The sequence below is a fragment of the Protopterus annectens genome, chromosome 2.part1 (genome assembly GCF_019279795.1).
Source record: "Protopterus annectens isolate FY-2018-M chromosome 2.part1, PAN1.0, whole genome shotgun sequence".
Lineage (NCBI taxonomy): Eukaryota > Metazoa > Chordata > Ceratodontiformes > Protopteridae > Protopterus > Protopterus annectens.
This window is the reverse complement of record NC_056729.1, coordinates 716,063,397-716,088,804: the sequence shown is the minus strand read 5'-3', so window position 1 is coordinate 716,088,804 and position 25,408 is coordinate 716,063,397. Positions and strand designations below refer to the sequence as shown.

Here is a 25,408-nt window from a genome sequence, read left to right as displayed (position 1 = left end):
TGTCCCTGAACAGTTTGTGAGAGAGCAGCCTGTTTAGCAGCCCAGTCAGCTAAATTATTGCCCTTAGTTTCAAAAGACTCATTAGACTGATGGGCTACACATTTAACAACAGCAAGTTCAGATGGTAACAATAAGTCTTATAGCAAGTTATTGGTATAAAAATGTTTTTTAACGGGTGCCCCGGAAGAGGTTAAAAACCCACATTCCTTCCAGAGTATACCAAAATCATGAACAACACCATGGGCATAACGGGAGTCAGTATATATAGTTACAGACTTGTCCTTAGCTATTTTGCATGCATTCGATAATGCCACTAGTTCCGCAGCCTGCGTGAAAGTGCCTGGGGGTAATTGTGCTGACCTTAAAACTTTAGTCGGTGTACAGGCTGACTAAGCTGCTTGGAATTCTCTGGAGTTTGTTCATAAACAGGATCCATCAACAAAAAGAACCAAATCAGGATTTTGCAAAGGACTGTCATACAGGTGTAACCTAGGAGAAAGAACAGAGTTAACTACAAGAACACAATCATGTGGTTCGCCCTCATCCGATGTTGGTATTAAAGATGCAGGGTTCAGTGGTGGGCAGCATATGACTTGCAGGGTGGGGTTATTTATTAAACTTAATTCATACTTAGTAAGAAGTGCATTTGAAAGATACCGTGTTTTTGTTTTCAAAAGTAATGCTTGAACTGCATGTGGGACTGCTAGTATAGTATCATGTCCCAGGATTAGTGGGGTTGCCATGTCAACCAGGACAGCAGCGGCTGCCACAGCCTGTAAGAAAGCTGGGTATCCAGAGGCAACTGGATCTAGCTGAGTGCTGTAATAAGTGATAGGCCGGTAGCCTCCAGTGTGTTGCTGGGCTACGAGACCCAAGGCAGACTTGTTTCGCTCACAGCAAAAGAAAACAAAAGGTTTAGAATAATCTGGCAACTCTAAGGCAGGAGGATTTATCAAGGCTGTTTTTATAGCCTGAAAAGCCTCATCATGTTGTGGTATCCAGGGTAAAGGTTCCGTAATATCCGTTTTCAGGAGTTGTAGCAGGGGGGCTGAAATTTCCAAAAAATTAAGCACCCACTGTCTACAGTATCCTGCTAGGCCAAGGAATCCTCAAAGCTGCCTTTGAGTTACAAGATGTGGGGCATTTTGAATAGAAGTTATGCGATTTGGGAGTATTTGACGAGAACCCATTGTAATAATATGTCCCAAATACTGCACTTTTTCCTGACAGAATTGTAATTTTGATCTATTTACTTTAAACCCTCGCGTAGCTAAAAAGTTTAACACTAGAAGGGAATCTTCCCTACATGAGTTACTGTCTGGTGAAGCTATAAGAATATCTTCCACATATTGAACTAGAACTGAACATGATGGTAGTTGCAGATCCTGTAACTGTCTATGCATCTCTCTAGAAAATAAGGTTGGAGATTCTACATATCTCTGGGGCAATCGAGTCCAAGTATACTGCTGACCTTTGTAGGTAAATGCAAACAAATACTGACTGTCGGGATGCACTGGAATAGAGAAAAAAGCTGATGAAATATCTATTACAGTAAAACATTTTGCAGTAGGTGGGATACAGCTCAAAATAGTGGCTGGGTTTGGTACAATTGGGAAAACAGGCAAAACAGCTTTGTTAACTTCCCGCAAGACTTGCACAAATCTGTAAGCTTGTTTGCCGGGTTTCTTCACCGGTAATATTGGGGTGTTACATGGGCTTGTGGTGGGTACTATGATCCCTTGCCGTTCCAATGCAGAAATAACAGGGGCAATACTAGCTATAGCCTCAGTTGTCAAAGAGTACTGTGGTACTCGCAGTAACTTTGCTCCTGGTTTTAGGGTTATATTTACAGGAGTAGCTGAGGTCAAAAACCCTACATCATTGTCATGAGTAGTCCACAGGTGAGAGAGAAGGGAATGTAAATACTCTTTCTGTCAGAATTTGTCTGAATACACATTGTCTGTAAGATGACAGAGTCATCTAAAGCTGCCAGGGTACTATCCTGTTGGTCTGAAGGTACTTGGAGATAAACTCCATCAGCTGTGCAAAAAATGGTGGCCCCAATTTTGCTAAGCAAGTCTCTTCCTAATAGATTTAAAGGTGTTGAAGGTCCTACTAAAAATGCATGGTTATCCTGCAGAGGTCCCAAAGTTACTGTGACTGGAATAGTTTCTGAGTATTCAATAGGTATACCAGAGACACCCACCCCTCTGGTTATTTTGTCGGAGAGGGGAACATTCATGGCTGCTTTGCCAGCTAGCATGGATTTAGTCACTCCGGTATCAATTAAAAATGGATATGGTTTATTTTTAACCAGTAACATGACATGTGGTCCATCCTGATCCACAGGAATAAAAGGACACAATTGCTGTTGTTTCTGTTCAGGGAACCTTCATTGTGGTTGCTGTCGAATTACTAGAATTCCACTGTTGTGACATATCGGTGTATGGTGCAGGTTGCTCAGCCAAATATGGACACTCATTTTTCCAATAACCCGGTTGGCCACAGTTGAAACACTCTGTCTGATTATTAGAATTCTGGGGTGGAGCCGACTGTGTTCCCTGCCAGTTTTGTCTATTCTGATTTCCTGGTCCTTGGCATCCACCCCTCACTCTCCCTCGCCCTCTTCCTCTACCCCGCTGACCAAAAATGTTACACATTTAGATTTGTGCTTTTACCAATTTCTCCTGTAAATCCTTCTTTTCTTTAGCTAAATGGTCGGATAGGTATTGTACCTGTTGGACTAATTCATGTAAGCCCAAACTAGGCCAGTTTAAACATACTTCCTTTAACTTGTCCCTCACCTGAGGGCATAGCCCATCTACAAAGGCAGCTGACAGCCCGCTTTGTGCTGGTCCTTTGGTGGGCTCTGGGTACCCGGAATATGCCTCAAAGGCTTCAGTGAGTCAGTTTAAGTATTCATCTATAGGCTCATCCTCTTTTTGTATGACTGATTTAATTTTTGACCATTTGGGGGTAGGTGGCACTATTACAGTGATAGAATCAACTATACATTGCCTAACCACTTCAAATCCATTTTCCCCTTGCGTATTGTGCTTCGGTAATGGGGTAGGAACATTAGCATGATCCCAGGTATGTTTCATCAGATCAGCTGGGACAGCATATTGGAGGACAGCTCTAACCTCTTCTATGGTAGGATTTTGCAAACAAATATGTCCTGCCAATATGCGTTGAAACTTCATTGGGTTATTACGAATAGGTGGAAGTGATTTAGTGATCACTTGAAAATCAACTGCTGACCATGCCCTAGGTACCACTACTGTAGCCGGTTGTCCCGCATCCCTAGAATGTGCTGGGTTTGGGACTTCTCTCAATGTGAATGCTCCTTCTTCATCTGATGGGCTAGTGTCCAATTCAGAATCAGAATCTGGATTAGATTTGTCCGGACCAATGTAGCCGTCATTGTCTTCAATCACAATTGGACATTGTTTGTAAATTTTACCCTTGTGCAAATATACGGCTTTTTTATTGTGATATAGTTTCGGCTGGCTAGACCTAGGGTCAAAAAGCATTTGTGCGTTTCTTTTCTGCTGTTTCTTTGTCTTCGAACGGGTTAGTCTAGTTGATGATTTACTTGTATCCGTTTGGTCAGGTTGTTCTATAAGCGGTTTGCTAGGCTGACTTCCCATTGCCCGATCTTCGCTTCCAGAGTCGGGTGCGGTCTGCTGTTCTCCCTGCTGGCCTTCACCCTTTGTTGTGGAGCTCACTGCTCCGTCTTGAACTTGTGAAGGCTGATATAGTGGTGGAGGAGCCATAGGGGGTGGGGGGAACCAGGGGTTATCATCCTCAGATGATTCAGTTATTTGTAATTTACTTAATTCTTGTACAGGATATAATCCTTTAAAGGGCGGTTCCTTTAAGTGTTTACCATTTGCTTCATCTAGATTACTCGTAGCATGTCGCAGTTCCTTTATCTGCTCTTTTAGCTTCTTTTGATTGTCCTTAAGACTACTGACGACCGAGTCCTTTTCCTTTTCTTTAGCTTCACACATCCAATCATTAAAAGCTGCCCAGCACAACCCTGGTATTCTTCCTTTCTTTTTTAATTTCTTTTGCAAATTAGTCAATATATCTTTATTAAAACTACCATTTTCGGGAAAAGCAAGGTCACCGTCATTTTTAGTAAGGGCGATCCACTGATTTAAAAACATGCAACTGTCCCGGGACACATGATAAAACATATAACCAGCTGGTGTACCTCTTTCTGTCTCATTTATTTTTCCTGCACTCGCTCCCATTTTCACTCGATAAGCTATACTTTTTTAACACAGGTTTAGCTAAGGCGTTATATAAATGTCTTGTTACCCCACTATCGTTCCTCCTTTCATACCTATGTTGCCAGTATTTCCGTATTAACCCACACCCATACTGCACATTTAATAGCAGAAGAGAAATGCATGCCACTTACCTCAAAACAACTGAATGAGAGAAATCATATCTTTTTCTGCATAAAAAAAATTTTTAAATCTTTAAAGCAGGCAAACAGAGAGATGAAAGAAACACTGTAGAAACAGAAAAGTCTGTTATGGGCCCTTTCATTAGCAGTATTTTGTCCACTTCCTGACTGCTGCAGCTTGTTCTCAATTCAAATCCGAGTAAACGCCACCAATTGTTACATTTCACAATACTTTGAAAATGAAGACAAAGGCATGTTCTTTCTCTCTTTCAGTGGTTTTTATTATCTACAGTACACATGTGCGGGAGCCTCATGGAAAGTACCAGGGAGACTCCCAGAACAAAGGAATAAACAAGCTTATATACTGGTGATATTGCTGACAGTGCAAAAATATAAAACTGAACCAATTAGATCATTATACAGGGCAATTAACCAACCAAAGGTTTACCCGCAAACATAAGACAATTCACATCATCATATCTCTGGGTGAAGAAAGAAAATCGGATGCACTTCCATAAAAGGCACATTTCCTGCTTTCAGGCAGACTGTTGTTTTTCAGTATTTTCTCGTTGCTCAGAGTTCATTCAAAGTTCACAGTGCACAGTACATTTTAATACATACATACTGTCACATACTCAGTTTCCTCAAACACATGGTTTGGCTGTTCATATTCTACAGGGGATAGTGCAAACACTACAATACAGAAGTAGCCGAGAAGCACTGGAAACATGAACTACAAAGCATTATAGAGAATAATGAAGTGTACATCACATGGGATCATGCATTGCTAACAGTTCAAAAAACAAATGTGATAAAACCAGATAGTAGTCCATGAAAAAAAGACAAATGTAACATTGAGCATTGAAACTGTTACATCTAGCATTTACAGTGTCTTATGTACAGAGAGACACAAAGTCATAAAATATCAGGATTTGCAGGTAGAAACAAGAGCAATGTGGAAGAAAGATACCCAGACAGTTCCAATATTAGTAAGATCAATGGATCTAATATAAAAGAATCTACAGTCATATTTAGATATATCACCAATACATGTAACTCCGTATGAATTGCAGAAAGAATAATTTCTGGGCACATTGTGGGTACTGCGAAGAGCATCTTTGGCTAACATCAAAGACTCAAGCAATGCTAATTTCTTAAACTTTAATTATACCCTGATTAGGAATGGGGTCCTTTCTTGTCATGGTATTAGAAACCCAAAAGTTTTGGAAAAATTACACCAAGTGAAGTAAGCACATAAAGTGCCATGCGCTGTACCACTTACCTTTACATTAATGATTCTGTTAGTTATATAGTATTGTCTGTAAACCTGCTTGTAAACAAGAAATGAAGAAAACTGACAAAAAAGCAAAAATAATCCATGTGTGTATTTATTTTTGTATTAAAATATATTGGTCTGTCAGTTCTTTAAGGAAATGTATGATGTCTGAGATATTCACACTCTTTGAAAACATATCTTAAATACCTCTGGAGAATTAGGAACAGTTTAATTATCCTTAAATCAACTGATACAGATGTAATTTAGGTTTTAAAATAAGGGATGTACTTCTCTTAAAAGTCTCACAAGAATCATAATGTGCTGTAAAAGACAGGGTGGTGTGCTCTCCAATTTATGCTGTGAAACTTACTTTAAGATTGGTGTAATAAGTAGTTCCCAGTCTTAAGTCTGTCTCCTCTCAGAAGATGAGGTGTGAATCAGGTAACTCCATTATAAGATGAAATTCAGAAAGCTGTTTCCATAAATGTTACTTTTTATAGTAAAACTGCTATGCTTCTGAAATGTGTAGGCCCAGGCTTTTTTATGAACACTATTACTAGCTATGACTTTGTATGATTTTATATAATCCTTACACAAGAAATTAGGCCTAAAGACAGTGAGATCTTAACATGGGTCAGCCATTGTTACCTGTACATGCATTTTAATTTGGCTAAAGGAATACAAAATACATAAAAATACTAACCATCATTGTCTTTCTTCCTTAGTTTCAGTGCTGATACCTCTTAATTCTGCAAGCATACAGATAATTTGAGAAGAATCTGCAGTATGTATATTTCCTTTCTTAGAAATAAAACTGAATTACTGCATGGTGAAAGAGAGCTTTTACATATATTAATTAGTATCCATTTCTCATAAAGTGGTACACAAATTCCCTTCATTCATAAATGTAAACAAATCTGGTATCATAAATTAATAAGTCCAAACGAGGGTGAGATTTACAGAGGCACAATCTGAAAGAAAATAAGTTTGCCATGGAAGGTGTCATACCAAACAGTGTCAACCTAAACTGAGTTGCAGTAAAATGTTCCAAGAAAAACTGCATTTTTACACAGCATTTTGTGTTGAAAGTCATTTGGCAATGCCAAAATGTTTATTACGCCATGAAGAATGACATGATTTGACAACAAGTGCAGTGCACCTGCAAACTACTCTAACAAAAAAAACACAGTATGCAGTCTTAGGCAGACAGAATGTCCTGCACATGTTTGTGTTACAAAGGTAGTGCAATATCCTGTTTACACTGTGTCTTATGCAAGTTCAGCTGACATGTCTGGGTTGGTGGAGGTTAAAGAAATATATAGAAAAAATATATACTGGCAGCACAGTTTAACAGTTTTACTTTTGGTCTATCCAACATCATTATCTTTGCAAACTGCACTAAGAGGGAGCGCATTATTTGCAACATAAAAACATTGTTTTTTGCATAATTCTGCAGGGCATAATAGTGGTCCAAAGAGCATATAGCTGGAACCAATATGAATCCCCCTCAAATGCACAAATATTACGAATTTGAAGCAATCTGAATCCCCCTCAAAGTAAAAGTTGCAGAAATATTATGGATTTGATTAGTTCATCAATTTGGGCTGATCCACAAAAGGTTCTTCAGTGGTCTTCAGTGCTTTCCTATCCTAAAACAAACATTTGACCATGGCATCTAGACTGCCTACGTGAGTGTAGCATATGATTTTACAAACAACTGTCACAACAAGAGCAGCCTGCATCTGTTTTGGTTACGTCTATATGGTGGGACTCAGGCACAAGAGAGACAGACTGACAGAATTACGAAAAACATGTACCATAGGAGAACATTAATTATGAGAAGTAATAGGCTGGCCATTATGATGCCTGTATGAGTTTCATTTATGCTTACTTCTCCTTGTGTATCCTACTTGACTTAGAAACGTATGTTGTGTTTCCTGATGATGTAGAACAATCTCTGTCTTATTGTGTGCATTTGTGTATTGTTCATATGTAATTAAATAACATCAAGCAGGATACAGCTGTTAAAACATAAGTGGAACTGTAGAGACAAGCTAAAATATCTTTTTACAGCATGTACTTAAATGGCTTATAACAGAAATAAACATCATTACATCATTAATTGAGATGCAGCAGTGGCAAGAGAAAGACACTACACTGTTGTATCCCTGACAACAATTCTTTGCAGCACTGCACCAAATATTCCTTGGATACAAGGAAAAGGTCATAGAAGGTTTTAAAATACTTAGAAACAACTTGCAGTCTTGAGATAAATTTATAACTTAGTACGGTAAAATTACACATACACACATATATACACCCACACACTCTCACAGATAAACACACAAACACATACATACACACACACACAATATATGGACATATACACACACATACACACACACATACACACACACTGGTAGCATGCGTGAATTATAAAAAAAAAACATTAATTGACTAATCTAAGTTCCATCCTTAAGAACAACATGATTGTCTAAGGAGCAAAATTTCAGTTTGTACTTTTCCATGGAACAACGCTGCCAATGGAGCAAAACTTCAGTTTGTACTTTTCCATGGAACAACGCTGCCAGTGGAGCAAAACTTCAGTTTGTACTTTTCCATGGAACAACGCTGCCAAAGGAGCAAAACTTCAGTTTGTACTTTTCCATGGAACAACGCTGCCAAAATGCATTTAGTTTGTGCACCTCCTTAGTTACAGTGACCAGCAGGTATTAGTAAACTACAAAATTTACTTTAACATCTAAAACAAAGTTTTTCCTTGTGCCAGATGTGTATATCTGCTAAATAAAAAAGCAACTGCATCTATAACAATACAGTACATGAATAAAAATATCTATATTAAAATAGAATATGTTGTAATTATTAATAATGTCATTGTTGTTGTGTCTTTTGGCTTTTCCCGTTTAGGGGTCACCACAGCGGAACTCCGGTCCGCTAATGATTGGCAGTTGATTTTTACGCACTGAGTTGCCAGCCCTGATACACAACCTTCAACGAAGGAATGCCCATTCACGCATGTCTCCATGCAGAAGACGCTCTAACTGAAAGTCAAACCGGACAGCATCTTACTGTAAGGTGACAACGCTACCGCAGCACCACCACCGCGGATTATTTGTAACAGTGTGGTAATTCCACAAGGTGAATGTCCAACAAGTAAGCAAACAAGACAGAAACAAGAGATTGTTGAGAAAGCCAATTGCATGTTGTAAATATTGAGTATTAATTAATTTATTAATCAGGAGAACATACCATTACAGAGAATGTTGGGTCTGATTTCTCTTAACCAGAATACCCGGGTTTTTAGGTACAGAACCAGATACTAATATGCACATATTAAAGGTCATATTATATTGAAAAATCAGAAATCATATACGATTCCAGAGGTGTCTTGGCCAACTGTGTTTGGAGTTCATTGCTAAATGGTACCTGTCCAAGCCCAGAGAAAATGGCTCTGAGTCAGGAGTCTAGTGAAAGGTCTGTATTTGCCAGTAAAAGTCCTGATAGTGGAGAATTTGCATGTAAGGTTTACTGAACTGCAGGGATCCTTGTAAAAGACTGTCTTCTATTTTGCCAAAGGAATCCTCGGTGATGACAGACTTTAAACCTGCAAAACTATGGGTTTCATAGTAATGAGCATTCCCCTTTAAGTTTACTTGTTGTTTTACATTTGGGGAAAACACTTCTTTGCTTAAAATACTTGTTTAACAAGCTTACCAAGGGTATAATCCAAAAAGATTATCAACTTTAAAAAGAGACTCTTTGCACCTGTTCCAATTGTTGTCTGAACTGCTACGTATAGATTGAACTGTTTTCTTTTGCTGTGACTTTTTCCTTTTGTTGTCATTTTACACTTGGTTACTTTTCTGGAGAAATATAGCCAATTGTTTTGTTTTGCTTCTGAAGACACCATGTGTGTTTGCTGCCTTAATTTTGCATATTCAAACAAAATAATAAGATGCAGCTAACACTATTAGTGAATAGTGATGACATTTTGAAATGAGTTTGTTGTTTTAAGCTATATAACTTATATGTACTTTCCCTACACATTTATAGGGACTGGCCATCACAGAACAGCTGGGATACTTTTCACTTTGGGTTACTGTCAGTGGTAATAATCTTCTGGAAGCTGGTGCTGAAGGTAAAGACTGTGAGCTGAAGATCTAGTGATAGAGGGCTCGAGTCTGTCAGCCCTCATTTACCTCCTTTGTGACTCTGAGCAAGTCACGTATCCGGCATTGCTCCCAGGTTGTCCTGTAAAGGGTTTTGTATCTAGTGGGCTGACCTGGTTAACAAGTAGATATTATTGCTGTTAATCATGTTGGAGTTGGCATAATAGTTGCGGTATTTACCTCACAGACATAAGGTACACACCTTCAAATTTTGGTTAGGCATGCAGTAGCCTGCATACTGGTTGCTAGTGTTTATCCATGAATAATATATATCACCATAGCTTCTTGTGCCAGTCTGTTCCACTGAAATTCAAGTATAAAGCAATATTGTTTCTCTCTGTTATTAAAACATTAGCACAAAATCTAATTGGATTTGGGACAGGACACTAAAAGTCATTGTGTTGAATGATGCGGATTCTGCAAATGATCTTTTCCAACCAAGTTATATAGGTTTACCCTGGGTGTTGTGGGAGTAGAGCCCCTCAAAACCCACAATTAATAAACCCCACAATTAATATCAACACCCCCATGGGCACAACATTTGTAAAGAAGGGTAGTAGCCTGAATGATTCAGTTTCAGTGAGTTGGCTCTTAGTTGTCCTGCACTCCACCAATTACTAGTAGAATATCCCTTAATACTGAAGGATTATCATACAACTCATTCATTAGGACTCCCTTCTATGAAACTTTGGTGAAGTTATCAAAAACATTTTACTGTATGCTGAAATTTATTTAGCATACCAAAAATGCTTCCTGAAACAGTGATCCATACATTAGGGTGGCAAAACAAAAACAAATTGTTCCACTGCCTCCCTCATCTTGAAATAAGCAGAGCAGATTTGTGGATAAAACCAGGACTTTATTCACAGACATACAGCAGAGGTAGATAAAATACACTGAGATGATCAGCTTACATTGTTAGTGATACTTTATTAAACTGCACTGAATGTTCTTCCTAAATTTCCACTTTCAATAATATATGACATCTCAGTTCACCATATTTATATTAGAACCCATTTTATCACTTGATGACATCACAGTAAATCCACTGGAAGTATACCACTGATTTCTGACCACTAGTGAGCCTGCCTACCTAATGGATGTGTATTCCTGCTTCAACCAATGATCAATCCCTTTTCATCCCATTTACATAAAGAGAGTGTAAAACTGCCTTCAAACTACTGGGTGGCGGGGCATCTTTGCTTTACCACCTAACATTTTTTAGACCCTCTCAATAGGAAAACTGTCAAAGAATCTCATTAGGAGTTTCATGCCCCTCCTTCCTGGCTTTGTTTTGACCCCCTTTGAACCAAGGTGAGAAATATTGTTTAGTTTGTTGTGTTCGGTGAAAAGAGGGTTACCTGATCAATGACATCAGGTATTGTTCCCTAAGTGGTAATCCTTGTTTTGTCTGTGCTCTTGCATAGAGATTCATTTACCAGCTCATCTCCACCTACTATCTGTGAAGTCAAATGCATAGCCTCACTTGCTGCTTGCCCCTCAAATTTCCATACATCTCAACCATTTCACTTTTTTGTGATGCTCTAAAATAAAACATAGATATTAAATGCAGTAGCTCTTTCACTGTTCTCCTTCAGCAATGATAGCTCTACTTTCCTCAGTCTCATTATATAGCACTGAGTGCTTCCACACTGCATGTCTCATAAATAAGGGCATCACATCCAAGACCAGGGAGGTTATAGCTCCGCAGTACTTGGTCTTTATCAGACCACTAATTGAGTACAATGCTCCCTTCTGTATGTATCTCACCAGACACCTGCAGCAACTGGAGAGACCACAGAGGTTTCTAACCAAGAGAATCCATGTCCTCCAAAACATGACAAACATAGAAAGACTGAAAGCCCTGTAACTGTACTCTTTGTCAACAGGCTGCTGAGAGGCAACCTGTGCCTGGCCTACAGAGCAGTCTTTGACCCTGCCCAAATGGAAATGCTGCACATCAGCAAATCAAATGGGACAAGAATTACTCACTCCAGGGATCTCAACCTAACCTGTCACATAAGCAGAATATGCTGGAGAGACAGCTATATCTCCCAGCAATTTCCTCTCCTGTGGAATAAGCTCACACTCCATGTGAAGCAGAGCTCCTCAATGACCCTATTCAAGTGCAACCTTGACAACTGGATAGGTGACCATAAATTCACCCCAGGAGAGGCAACTATGTCCCTCATGGACAGGGGCAGTTGGTGCTAATCACAAAATCACTGTGCTAACAATGGTCATCTAACTATGGTCAATAAGGGTACTCAGGTTTTTCACGGCTAGGTTTATAAAGGCCCTAGGGCCATTAGAATAGTAACCTCCTATGAACTTATAATAATTCAATGGCAGCATGACATTGAACAAATAAGAAACTGGCATCCTGGACAGTTTCATCAGGAAAACCATCTAATCAGTGTACACATTGCTACTTGGTAGCTAACAGTATGTGGTGGCGAACTAAGGTTGAGTGTTGCTGCTTTCCTAATCCAGGCATCAGTGGGTTGTGCTTCTGAATGCCTTCTGCAATTTATGACTTAAACTCAAAGTGCTTTCAGGTAAATGATGAGGAGGTATGTTTTCTGAGTGTCCTGAATACAGAACAGTTATCAAAAGAATGCCTGTAGTTTCTGCGAAATCTCCAAGTTCTGATGCCAAGGACAGAAAAAAAAGTTTTTTGTCATAGTAAAAAGAGTATGATTAAAAGAATAAGCAAAGAACTTGCTGTTGACTGATGTGTTTGAATGAACTGATAGATATGAAGGGAGTAACCTAACGACAGCAGTTTATAAATGAAAATGTAGAAAGGATTTGTACATTTAAGTAGTACAGGGAGACAATTGTTTCAGACATGATTATGCAGAATGCAATTTTAGCAATATTTTTAAAATATGCAACTGCAGCTCTTCTGAAATGTCTTAATATATGTAGTTTATGCTCTTTCCCAAACCAAAGAACACCTTAGTAATCAGTATCTACTTTGTAATAAGCAATGTTGGCCACAGCACCAAACAGCAGTTCTTTCATTCACCATTTCTAATCACTGGAGCATGGGTCATGGTCACCCTTTGACAAGCCTTGTCTAGCAATATAGTTAGGAGGATTTTGGTCTAGCATTATACTTTCAGTGCCTTACAGATTAGTGTGTGTGTGCGTGTGTGTGCATGTGTGCGTGTGTGCGTGCTTGTGTGTGTGTGTGTGTGTGTGTGTGTGTGTGTGTGTGTGTGTGTGTGTGTGTGTGTGTGTGTGTGTGTGTGTGTTTGTGTGTGTGTACTGCATGTGATATATACATACATGCACACACACACACACACACACACACACACACACATATATATATATATGTATATATATATATATATATATATATATATATATACATGCACATACACACACACACACACACACACACACACATATATATATATATATATATATATATATATATATATATATATATATGTGGTGGACGGGACAGTGGTGCAGTGGTTGCTTTGTCACTTCATAGCAAGAGGTTCTCCACTTCGATTCTCAGCTGGGGTACTTTCTGTGCAGAGCCTGCATGTCCTCCCTGCATCCGTGTGGGTTTCCTTTGTGTGGTCCAGTTTCCGCCCACATTACATAGACATGTGTCTGGAGTGTTTCTCCCTGGGCTTCCGCTGAAAATTGGCTTCATTCCAAGACAGACTTTCCCAGTAAACAAATGTTAAATAAATATATATACTATATGTGTGTTTATATACAGTGTGTGAGGGCATGTGTGTGTATATGTATAGTACTCAATCAGTATATATCGATCCATCTATATACACATATATTGGTGCAAGACACTGTATCTAACATACTATGTCCTTGTTTCATGACACCCTACAGAGCAATGTCCTTGTGTCATGACATCCTACAGATCAATGTCCTAACGTCATGACACCCTACAAATCAATATCCTAATGTCATGACATCCGACAGATCAATGTCCTAATGTCAAACTCACTCAGAAAGTCACATTCTGTGCATGCTATGGGGATTACCCCAGATCAAAGTAAACCAACAGCAAGTGTTTTTGCAGGGGTGCAAGACCCACTGCACCCCTCCACCTTCAGCTAATTATACGTATATACTAACTCTGAGACTGCACAATCCCTAGGGAAAGGAAATATTCCCCACTGGGGGATTATCAGTCTTGCACACCTGTTGGCCCACTATCTATGTCGACCAATTTGGCATCAACCTACTGTGTGTTGGGACACTGTACGCTCAATACAGTGTCTGACATCCATATATATCTAGCTATCTCTATATCATATGGTCGAAATCCTTTATGATCAAATGCCAAAAGATTGAAGAATGGAACATTGAACTGGCTTGTCCTCAGAAAGATGATAACACAAACAGCATTTTTTTTTTTTTTTCACTAACGGGAAAGTCTTACTGCACTCATCACACCCCCTGCATGCTTTATATAACAATTTTGAGATAATTGCACTTTGGGGAAAAGGCAAACACCAGATACCAAGAAATATCAGCTTACATGTACTCAACACACAGATGCACTCAAAAAAAATGTGTGGGGTGAACTGTATCATGAGTTTCTTCTCCATCATGACCTAGTTACAATGTGTGTGTGTGTGTGTGTGTGTGTGTGTGTGTGTGTGTGTGTGTGTGTGTGTGTGTGTGTGTGTGTGTGTGTGTGTCTGTGTGTGTGTGTAATTCCAGGTGCCTCCATAATGAGAATTTTCATGCCAATCCTCCACCTTGAGAGTGCAAATTTACACATAGGCAAAACTTAAGTGCTATGATTTTTGGACTCTTTATAGTAACTGAGGAGTTTTGATTTCAAGTGTGGGCAGGATGAGATGTATGCAAACTCCCCCAAGGAGGTAGGTTGGGCAAAGTAGTCTGTTCGGCAAACTTCTCCTTCCTACTACCTCCTTCCTCTTGAAGTAACAAAACTCTGTGCATAAGAGCAGAGCTTTATTTACAGTTTTGAGATCAGGGCAGGTATAATATATAAATATGATCAGCTTGTAAGTTAATAACACTTTGTTATAAAGCAGTAATTGCTCTGCTAAAATTTCCTCTAACAACAATGTAACAAGTTCCAAATCGCCATGTTCATTCAAGTACTCCTTCTACAACCTGCAGATATCTTTAGCACCACACCTATATCATTATCCCCAGGTAAGTTATGTAGATAAGTGGTAGCAGTTTACCTCATTGTTCAAATTCAGGACCACTGTTTTATTTAAAATGCTAGTTGCTTGCCACCTGCACTCCTCTGAGCTCTCTACTCTGCCTAAAATACAAATGAATATCCCAGTACCCAAACAAATATCTACCTTGAAAATGAAGGAAAATCAGTTAGTGAATAGTCCATGGACTGGAATTAATGCTTTTATGTTAAACTGCCTCTATTCTCTTTCTGTCTTCAAGCCATTGTATGCATCTTCTCATATTTTATCTTTATTTTTTAATATACTGTACTTCATATAAATTCTCTTCCATCTGTCAGCTTTCTTGACACATAAAACAGCTGACCCTTGCTTTCCCAATGCTGTTACCTGTCCTAGCTTGAAGGAAGGATGGAATACCATAGTGGGTTGATTCTTACATACTTAAACCCCTATGACAGCAAAAACAAAGTCCCAAACATCAATTTTAATGCTCAAGTCTTTGACCGTAATGGCCCAAAGCACTGGACAGAGCAAGCTTGTGATAGTATTGGTTAGACATACCTGCTGCACCTTCATAAACTAGTTAGACTTGGAATCCTGTAATCAAATGATCTCCTGAACAAGTGTAATGATAATATTTACCCTGCACTAACAATTGACAAACACCCCCAGACCCATTGCCTAGTAACTTGTGTATCCAAAAAGCATCCCAGTAAAGAAAGCAAACCAGTATTGAAACCATGGCATAATCCCTGTAGTTGTCCAGATCTGGTAGTACATAAGGTAAAAACCCGAGGAGGATAAGGTTAGTAGCTCTGGTGACTGCTGGAGGTGGTATGTAAGAATGGATATGATCATACTGGACAGAGGAGTAAGAATTAGTGCCATGCAATGCCACAAAACTTTGGTGAGTGATGGCAGTGAAATGGATGTCTCAGGGATAGGTGGGCAGGCAGCCACCAAGGTGCTTCTACAACAGCTTTTATTCTGAGTGTACATGAGTGTGCATTTGCACAACAGAGCACATTGTTGTCTCCAAGGTGATGTAGGATGCCTTTTCACATGTCCAGAGGAAGGGTTCTGACCTGATACATATGATCTCATTGCTGGGATGCTAGCAAGGGAACAAACCACCCTAATGGCTACCAGAATGATGGCATCCTCCATGCTGTGGGTTCTGTGCAGGGGATGCCTAACATGGAAGAAATATGAGCTGAAATCAGATGAGACTTGATAGTTGACAAGCACTGGGGCAAAAAGAACCTAGAAAACTTAATCTCTATAGTTGTTTCATATATCATGTAAACCCTGTCTACCCCAGTGGTTGTCTCTGTTCTTCTTTCCTACCAAGCTTCTTAGACCAGACCTTTAAAATCCAACCCAGTGCTTGGTGTGAGCATCCAAGCTCTATGCCTAAAAGTCAGAATTCAAGAGTCTCAATTGCACATTGATGGTTTTAACCATACTTTACCCTCTGCACCAAAAATCTAAACACAGAACCCAGAGAATACCTCCAGCTGTGGGATCCCTATTGATATGTCCACAATCAAAATGCTGAGTGTTGACAAGCCAAAAAAGAAAAAGATCAAAAACACAAGAGAAGAGTGACTCTTGAAAAATTGCTGTTTTCCATTAACCCCCCCCCCCCCCCGCAATCACCCACACCCTCTGAACTGATATATGCCAAATCCAAGATCACTATACATCACAGAAAAGGGTATATTCCAAGAAATAGCATCTCAGACTTAGTAAATTTAAATCAGTTATTTTGGGCATTCAGTTTTAGTATTTTAAGACTCACTCTAGTGGGTGCTGATATTTCAAATGTTTACCTCAGCTCTGATTGTCCAGAGATCTTAGATATTTCCCATAGCTCTATAGGCCCCATCAAAAGCTCATAAGATCATAGGAAGTTACAGGGCTATTGGCTCTGAGGGCCTTATAAGCCTAGCCAAGAGTGTAGCCCATATATAGACAAATCAGCACCCGTTGACCCTGTCCAGCAGGGGCATGGCTGGAATCCCAGGGATGTATTTTCTATTTCCCATCCAGTTATCCAGATTGCACTTAAAAAGGGGTAAACAGGTACTGTGCTTGACATGGAGAGGGAGTTTATTCCATAGATGGGGGAGTCTCTGGAACACAAATCTGCCCTTCTAGCAAGTCCTATTGATGTCACAGACCAGGTTGAGGCCATGTGTGTGGGTTACTCGAGTAGACCTTGACTTGCGGATATACAGCATTCCCATCAAGGCGGGTTCCGAGATCACCTTGTATGCCAGAGAGAGGTCACCTCTGAGGAATCTGTATGAAACAGAGTAGAGGCATAGGGCTTTTAGCTTATCTGTGTATGGTAGATTTTTGAGGCCCTGGATTCTCCTGATGAGGATCCACTGTGGTCTCTCCAGCTGCTGCATGTGCTTTGCGAGGTACATGATGAATGGGGCATTGTACTCAATAATTGGCCTTATAAGAATACAGGGATGTTATGACCTCCTTGTCTCTGGATGAGATACCCTTACTTATGAGGTGGGCCATGTAGAAAGTTTTCCATACAATGGAAGCAATATGGTGGTCAAAAGTCAGGCTGCTATCAATCTGGGTGGCCAAATCTCTCATGACTGACTGCATGCTTAGAACATTGTTATTAATGTGATCATTTATGGAGACATCACTCTCCCCAAAGGAGATGATGATGCATTTTTTGGCATTCAGTTTGGTTCATGTTTCTGGCACCAGTCATTTGTTTGGGTGAGACCCTCTTGGAGGATGTCCATGTCACTAGGGGAATTGATGACACTTCCCAACTTCCAATCATCTGCAAACTTGGTCAGACATAGCCCACTGGTTTTGGCCTGTACCTCAGAAAAGTATATCCTAAATAACAGAAGCCCCAGACCGAACCCTAGGGTACACCACTCATTATGGGTCTACTGCTTGAGGTGGCTTCCCCTATTTTGACTAGGTGGGTTCTATCAGTGAGCCATTTGGCTACTCATCTGGTAACATATGGATTGATGCCTAGTTGAGAGAGTTTATCTATTATGCCCGAGTGGGGAATAGTGTCGAAGGCTTTGGCCAGGTCAAGGTAGGTAGTGTACACTGTCTTCCCCTCACCTATGGATTTGGTGACTGTCTCAAAAAAGTCGACCAAATTTAACAGACATGACCTCCCCTTGATGAAGCCAAACTGTGTGGGATCGAGTGTTTGGAGGTTGCCAATGTCCTTGTTTATGAGGTCCATGATAATCCATTCCACGGCCTTGCAGATCGGGCTAGTTAGACTTATGGGTCTGTAATTTCCCAGATTAGTGGACACTTTACTTTTGTGTAAAGGGATGACAGTGGCTATCTTCTGCTCAGCTGGGACAAAACTGGTATAAAGGCTTTGGTTGAATAGGGTGCCTAATGGTGTGGAAAGTTCCTGCCGAGTTCATGTAGGATGCATCCTGGGATGTTATCAGGTCCCATGGAGGCTGTATTTTTTACCTTTGAGAGAACACTGATGACTTGATCCCTAGATATATGGGGAAGGGGGCAGGTACTGGAAATGTCCTGATTTACTGATGGGGGGACAGAGGGGTGAAATTTTTGCTGAATCTGTCAGCCAGGAAGTTTGCTGTATCTATGGCTACCCAGAAATCTTTTATAATTAAACTGGCTTTGCCTCTCCAGTAACCTAAACATCTTTGTAAATAGCAGTACAATAAATTTAACTATGGCAGCCATGCTTGTGAAAATAGCAAAGGACATCAGCAATAGCAATTGGCTTACCCAGAATATACCTTAGCAGAAAAAAATAAAAACAGCATCGGGCATCCAGAACCAGACATCTTAACAAATATTGAATCCTGTTTAGTTTAGGTGTGCACTTTGAAACTTCATGCATTACTGTCTGATTGACACATAGAGTTTTTATTAGTTGATTTCTTTTCCCCCACAAGTAGCTACCCAGACTGGCATAAATTCCGAAGAGATGATATGATTATAGCTTTCACCATGTCCTGTTCTATAGACTGTGATGGCTATGAGCAAGTGAACCACTTAGCTTTAAAACATACTGATCCTGCATACCTAATGAACCATCTGCATCAGTGCATAGTACCAAATTCTTGTTATCCGCCCATTCACCTTGCCAAAGCTCATCATATTGAAATCTCTCAGAAAAAGATGACATACTCTGAAATGCTCTTTCTTTTATACTGGTATCCCGACCCAATGGTCCTTATACTTTATACCTTTTAGAAGTGTTGTCAGTGTCCCAGTAAAGGTCCTACTTGGGATTACTTTTAACAAACAAAAGTAGGGAGTCACAATAAGAAGATCATGCCTTCAATTTTGCATTTTCAACCAACTGCACTTTGAGACACAAAGGAAAATGCTTATCCCTCCCTCTTGCCTACCTTAATTTCACTGAAAGTGCTGGCACACTCTATCTGTTGCCTATCAGTCCTAGACAAATAGTAGGATGATGCACATCGAATCTAAGGACTCTACCCACTACTACTGTCTTCTTCAACCTCTGATAATATCACTACCAGACATTCCCCTTCATACTCTGAGCATCGCTGATAATGAATAAATTGGCCAGCATAGGAACTGCCAAATCCATTTTTAAAATACACCCATCATATAAAGAATACTGCCCAACTGTTTCAAATCATAGCTTTGTATCTGACCATTTTCTACTTTACTAACACTTTAAGGGCTGCTATAAGGTCCTTAATACCAAGTTTGTCATGTTCTGCACTCCTTTCGACTCCCTTCTAGGCCAGCAAGTTAAATTAATCTTACATATTCCTCTTTCAAATTTTCTTTTTTCTGACATCATAATGTATGCTGCAAAAGGCTCTCACTGCAACCTTTCTACCCTGCACAGGCCAGTGAATCTCAAACAAATAGCGTCACTGAGGCAGTACCAGGTCACCAATGGGTAGCTCAAATGTGACAGTATGATCTCCTTCCAGCAGGTGAGTTTTACCTTGCTTATACAGTAAAGTAATTCTTACCTCCCAAGTATGGTGTCCCCTCAGCTGCCAATCCTAGAGTAGTTCTCAATCTTTCTAAAGTTGTGCTCCTGAGGGAATCTCCACAGGAGTGTAAATAGTCCTCTAGTATTTCTTCATAAGTGCCATCAGCTATCACATTACCTGCAACTTCAGAAACTTATTGAGGCTACACATCAGCACTCTAAGCAACCTTTTTTTTTTTTTTTTTAATGAAGATACCAATTCCTTTTCCATTAGCATGTTATATAGCATGACTTTTTCACCAGCTAGATTGCTATCTTTTACCTTTCTCTCTTCCCATTCTTGAAGCCCCATTAATGTGAGTCTGAAGAAGCTTGTCAAGAAACTCAGTAGTCTGTTTAGTAAATGGCTGCAGTGCCTCGGTGTCTGTTTCTGCAATGATAAGCATTAGAAGAGAAATAGCAGAAGTCAGTCAAATTACACATCAGTAGGTCTATAGGCCCTAAACTGGGCAGCCAGTTTGCTAGAGGAAGAAAAAAAAAATCTTTCTGTTTTGGAGAAGGGCATCAGGGTTAATAGTCTAGTCTGTGTTAACAGGAAGCGACACCTTCTGCATTGCGCATTTATAAATTTATGTATTTATGTATGTATTTATTTATTTATTTGCTATGGGAATTATGAGAGTTTGGTCAGTTTAGGCTTAAGTTTTCTGTAGTGAGCATGCATCCATACATCAAATAATTTTTAATGCAGGCCACAAGCAATTGTGGATGGAGAATGGCCTCTCTGAAGTATAACTCTCCTTGGGAGCATGTGTGGTGTGAAGTTAAGGACCATAGTGAGACACTTGTAGCTGCTGTGCGTAATAATGCTTGTGTCTAATTGTATGAATCACCTGTACCTCATCTACAATTGTTTAAGTATTGGTGACTACAGTTTTGAAGAAATTAGTGTGATTTTATAGAAAAATAAGTGATTATTTCTTTTTTTGTCTTTTGTCTGTGGATGTGTACTTTACTCTTCTGTCTTTCTCATTATTTAAATGCTGGTTGTGGGAACTGCACATTGTATGTTTTAAGCCCTAAAAGAAGCATCCAAATTCCAAAGTCACAGTCCCTTGTGCCAATTATAGGCTCATAGGTTCATAGGTAGGTACTAGGCTATTGGCCCTGGGGCCTATACAAGCCCAGCCAAAAAGGTACCCTGGCTTTTGGCACCCAAGAAAATTATTTTCCTGTGCCACTGTCATGCCACTGTCGAGCAGAGCCACAGAGGTGATCCCCGGGGTGAATTTCCTATTTCCCATCCAATCATCAAGATTTTTCTTGAAGAGTGCTAATGAGGAGCTTTGTTTGATATAGATAGGTAGTTTATTCCAGAGTATGGGAAGTCTCTGGGACAGGAATCTATCCCTCTGGCATGTTCTGTTTATTGTGTTGACAAGGTTTAGGTCCCTAGAGTGTGTAGCTCAGAGGGATTGGGATTTCTTTAAGTGGAGCTTGTCCAACAGCTCTGGATTTGACATAGCTTTGTATGTTAGGCAGAGATCACCTCTGAGTAGGCGATATGCGACAGAGTAAAGCTGGAGTTTTTGGAGACGGTCTGCGTAGGGTATCTGTTTGAGGCCAGTAATCCTCTTTGTGAGGTATTTCTGTGGCCTTTCCAGTTGTTGTAGATGTCTTGTGAGGTACATACCAAAAGGGGAGTTGTACTCTATAATGGGTCTAATGAGTGATGAGTAGAGGGGAACAATTACCTCTTTTTTTCTGGATGAGAAACCTTTCGTGATGAGGTGTGCCATGTAGAAGGATTCCCTGACTACTGTGGTGATGTGATTATCAAAGGAGAGACTACTGTCCACCTGTGTGCCAAGGTCTCTTATCACACTTTCGGTGTTAATAATACTACCGCCTATGTTGTAGTTCATGGTTACAGAGTTTTTACCAAAGGAGATGACAATGCACGTTTTGGCATTGAGCTTGAGGCCATGGCTTTGACACCAGGCATCTGTCTCAGTGAGGCCCTTTTGTAGGATGTCCACATCATTAGGAGTTGCAATTATGGCTCCTAGTTTGCAGTCATCTGCAAACTTCGTTAGCCAAAGACCTTCTGTGTAAGCCTGCACTTCAGAGAAGTAGATACCAAAACAGGAGAGGACTCAGGAATGAACCCTGTGGTACTCCACTTGTCACTGGTCTGAAGTCGGATTTGGAGTCTGCTACTTTCACAGTGTGGATTCTGCCAGTGAGCCAGTTGGCAACCCATCTTGTGACATAGGGATTTATACCTAGTATAGTGAGTTTATCTATAATTTCAGAGTGGGGGATGGCATTGAAAGCCTTGACAAGATCTAGATAGGCTGTGTGAACCACCTTACCCTTGTCTATGGCTTTGGTGACTGCTTCAAAGAAGTCTATCAGGTTTAGGAGACATGATCTGCCTTTTACAAACCCGAACTGGGTGGGGTCCAGTGTTTGGAGATTACCAGTGTCTTTGTTTATAATTTCCATGATGATATGTTACATGGCCTTACAGACCAAGCTTGTCCGGCTAATGGGGTGGTAGTTTCTGGGGTTCGTGGTGGCTCCCCCCTTGTGGAGTGGGATAACTGTCACTGTGCACCATTCAGCAGGCACAAAGCCTGAGGTGAGGCTATGATTGAACATGGTACTTAGGTGGGGTGCCAGTTCATTCTGTAGTTCATGTAGAACATAGCCTGGGATGTTGTCTGGTCCCATGGATGCTGTGTTCTTGGCTTTGGAGAGTGTGCTTTTTACCTGTGCAGCCGTGATTACAGGAACTTTGCATTCTTCCGGTATAGAGGTGGGCTCTTTAGGGGGTGAGAGGGTGGTAAAGTTAGCACTGAACCTATCTGCCAGGATGTTGGCAATATCAGTTGGGTCTGTATATTTAGTGCCATTGTGCTGTAACTCAGAGCAGATCTGAGTGTTGCCACTGAAATTCTTGACATAGCTATAGAATGCTTTTTGGTGATCTTTAGAATCAGTGGTGATTTTGTTTTTGTAACTAGCTTTGTAGGATTTTATCAGGAATCGCAGCTTCTTACTGAGGTTGACCAGGGAGCTCCTCCACTTGTGGGATTTTACTCTCTTTTGCAACAGTTTCTTCCTTCTGTTGTACAGTTTGTTTATGGCAGGCGACCACTAGATTGGCTTCCTTTTTTTGGAGGATAGCATCTTGGTTTTGTTTGGGATAGCACGATCCATGCACTCATGTAAGTGCTTATAAAGTGCAATTGTGTAGGATTCAGTAGTCGTAACTGTATTGTCCATCTGCATGGGTGTCATGAAGTTTACCACTTCTGTCTTAAGAAGCATGAAGTTGGCTTTGGAGAAATTTTTTACCATGGTTTCCTTAATGGGGGGTGGGGGTAAGATGTGGATATCTAGGGTAATTAGCTTATGGTCGGATTGGACCAATGAGGTGTTGACTTCAGGTGTGGAACACCGCTCTCTCATGTTGGTAATAACTAGATCTAGGATATTGTTGCCCCTGGTGGGGGTGTGGATAAGTTGATCCAGGGCATTGGAGTTTATGAATTCCAGAAAGCGTTGAGCGAAGGAGTTGGTACATGAGTAGTTTTCCCAATTAATGGTGGGGTAGTTGAAATCGCCCATTATTAGGGTGTTTGGTTGAACCCTAATATTTTCCAATACATCAAGAAAAGAGGAGTGGGAATCCTGGGGTATGGTGGGTGATCTGTAGCAAGCTACAATCTGGATTGCAGTTTTGCCCAGAGTAAGTTGCACTTGGATAACCTCGGCTGCATTATGCTGAGCAACTAGCCTGGAGGTGTGGATATCCTTAATGAATACGGACACACCTCTGCCTTTGGTGTTCTGGTCCAGGTTACATGGCCGAAAAGTGTGGTATGAGTTATAGCCTGGTAGTGCAGGGGTGCTCTCTGGAGCCTTGAACCAGGTCTCAGTCACTGCACAGATATCGATGTTCTCCATTTTAAGGAGTGCCTTGAGTGAGTGCAGTTTGAGATTTAAACTTCTAGCATTGAGTAGCATTACCCTCAGTTTTTGCTTGCCTGTTCCTGTTAAGGTGGTGAATTTGTCATTTGAACCATGCCTAAAAAAGGCACTATAGGGACGGCAAGAACCTTAGCCATTATCCAGAATCCCAGGGGTGACAGATGCATGTCATCTCTGGCAAAGCATCGTGGTCTGTCGACCATCTCATCCCAGACAGACAGATACTGGATCCCTTTAGAATGGAACCAGAAGCTTAGCCAATTGCTGAAGTCAATCCTTTTGTCCTTGTACTGCGGCATCATTCTGGGTGATGGCAGAATGCTACTCAGGGCTAGGGTCATACCTGCCTGGGCTACAAGATCGGAGAGCTCTTCCATGTCTCTTTTCATGTAGTCCAGGGAGGTACATCTCTTCTATATTCTCCTGAACTGCTCTTAAAACTGCCAACTTAGTCACTTCACAGTTACCTTTCATGGTGTTCTTGTAAATATTGTATGTACATTTGTTTTCATTTATTCTACTAAATGTAACACATCACTCAATCTGTTAAATCATTGCGTACTGCAATTGCTTCTGTTATTGTCTGTACAATTTTTGCATTGCAGAAATCTCTTTTTTGACACCTTTATTATATTATCACTTTAAACATGGACAAATATACATTTATATAAAAGAAAACAAACCATATTAACATATTCCTAGTTGTAAACATTATACATCTCATATATTCTTTTGTAGAATTATCATCCATCCAATCCTCCTCCAAAATATTATTCTGCATATATTGTTCCTACACTTTCCATTTTTTCTATGTAATTTGCCTAATCCTTTTCTAAATATCCCACTTCCAGTTATTTTACCTCTGTTACAAAATATCAATACTTCAAATACAGTTGGTTTAGACCAGGGGTCTGCAACCTACACTATCAAAAAAGCCATTTTTGACCCCTCTCCCACCAAATAAAATTCATCGGGTGCCACAAAACCTATTTGACCCTAAAATGAAGAAAACACAGTGTATAAAGTTTTACATATAGTGATTTTACTAAATATAAAAGAACTAAGTTTATAAGAGCAATATTTAAAATCCATCCCTATTTTTGTTCCTTTGTTGGAATTGCTTGATCACTCTCAGTGTTTGTGTGTGTGTGTGCGCATGCGTGCGTGCGTGCGTGCTTGTGTGCATGTGTGTGTGTGTGTGTGTGTGTGTGTGTGTGTGTGTGTGTGTGTGTGTGTCATATCTCTCGACCTCTTAGAAAAAGAAATCTGGACAAAGTCATAAATATTGGGGCATAAAGGCTCAAAAATAGAGACACATTTTAAATATTGCTTTTGCAAACTTAGAAAGTCAATAGAATAACAGATTTTGCATTAGCATGAATT

At 40.1% G+C, this 25,408-nt stretch overlaps 1 pseudogene; it reads right to left on the bottom strand.

Moving 5' to 3' along the window:
• Nucleotides 1–20,337: 20,337 nt before the first annotated feature.
• Nucleotides 20,338–25,408, bottom strand: part of LOC122794905 — an 82,233-nt pseudogene continuing 77,162 nt past the window's right edge.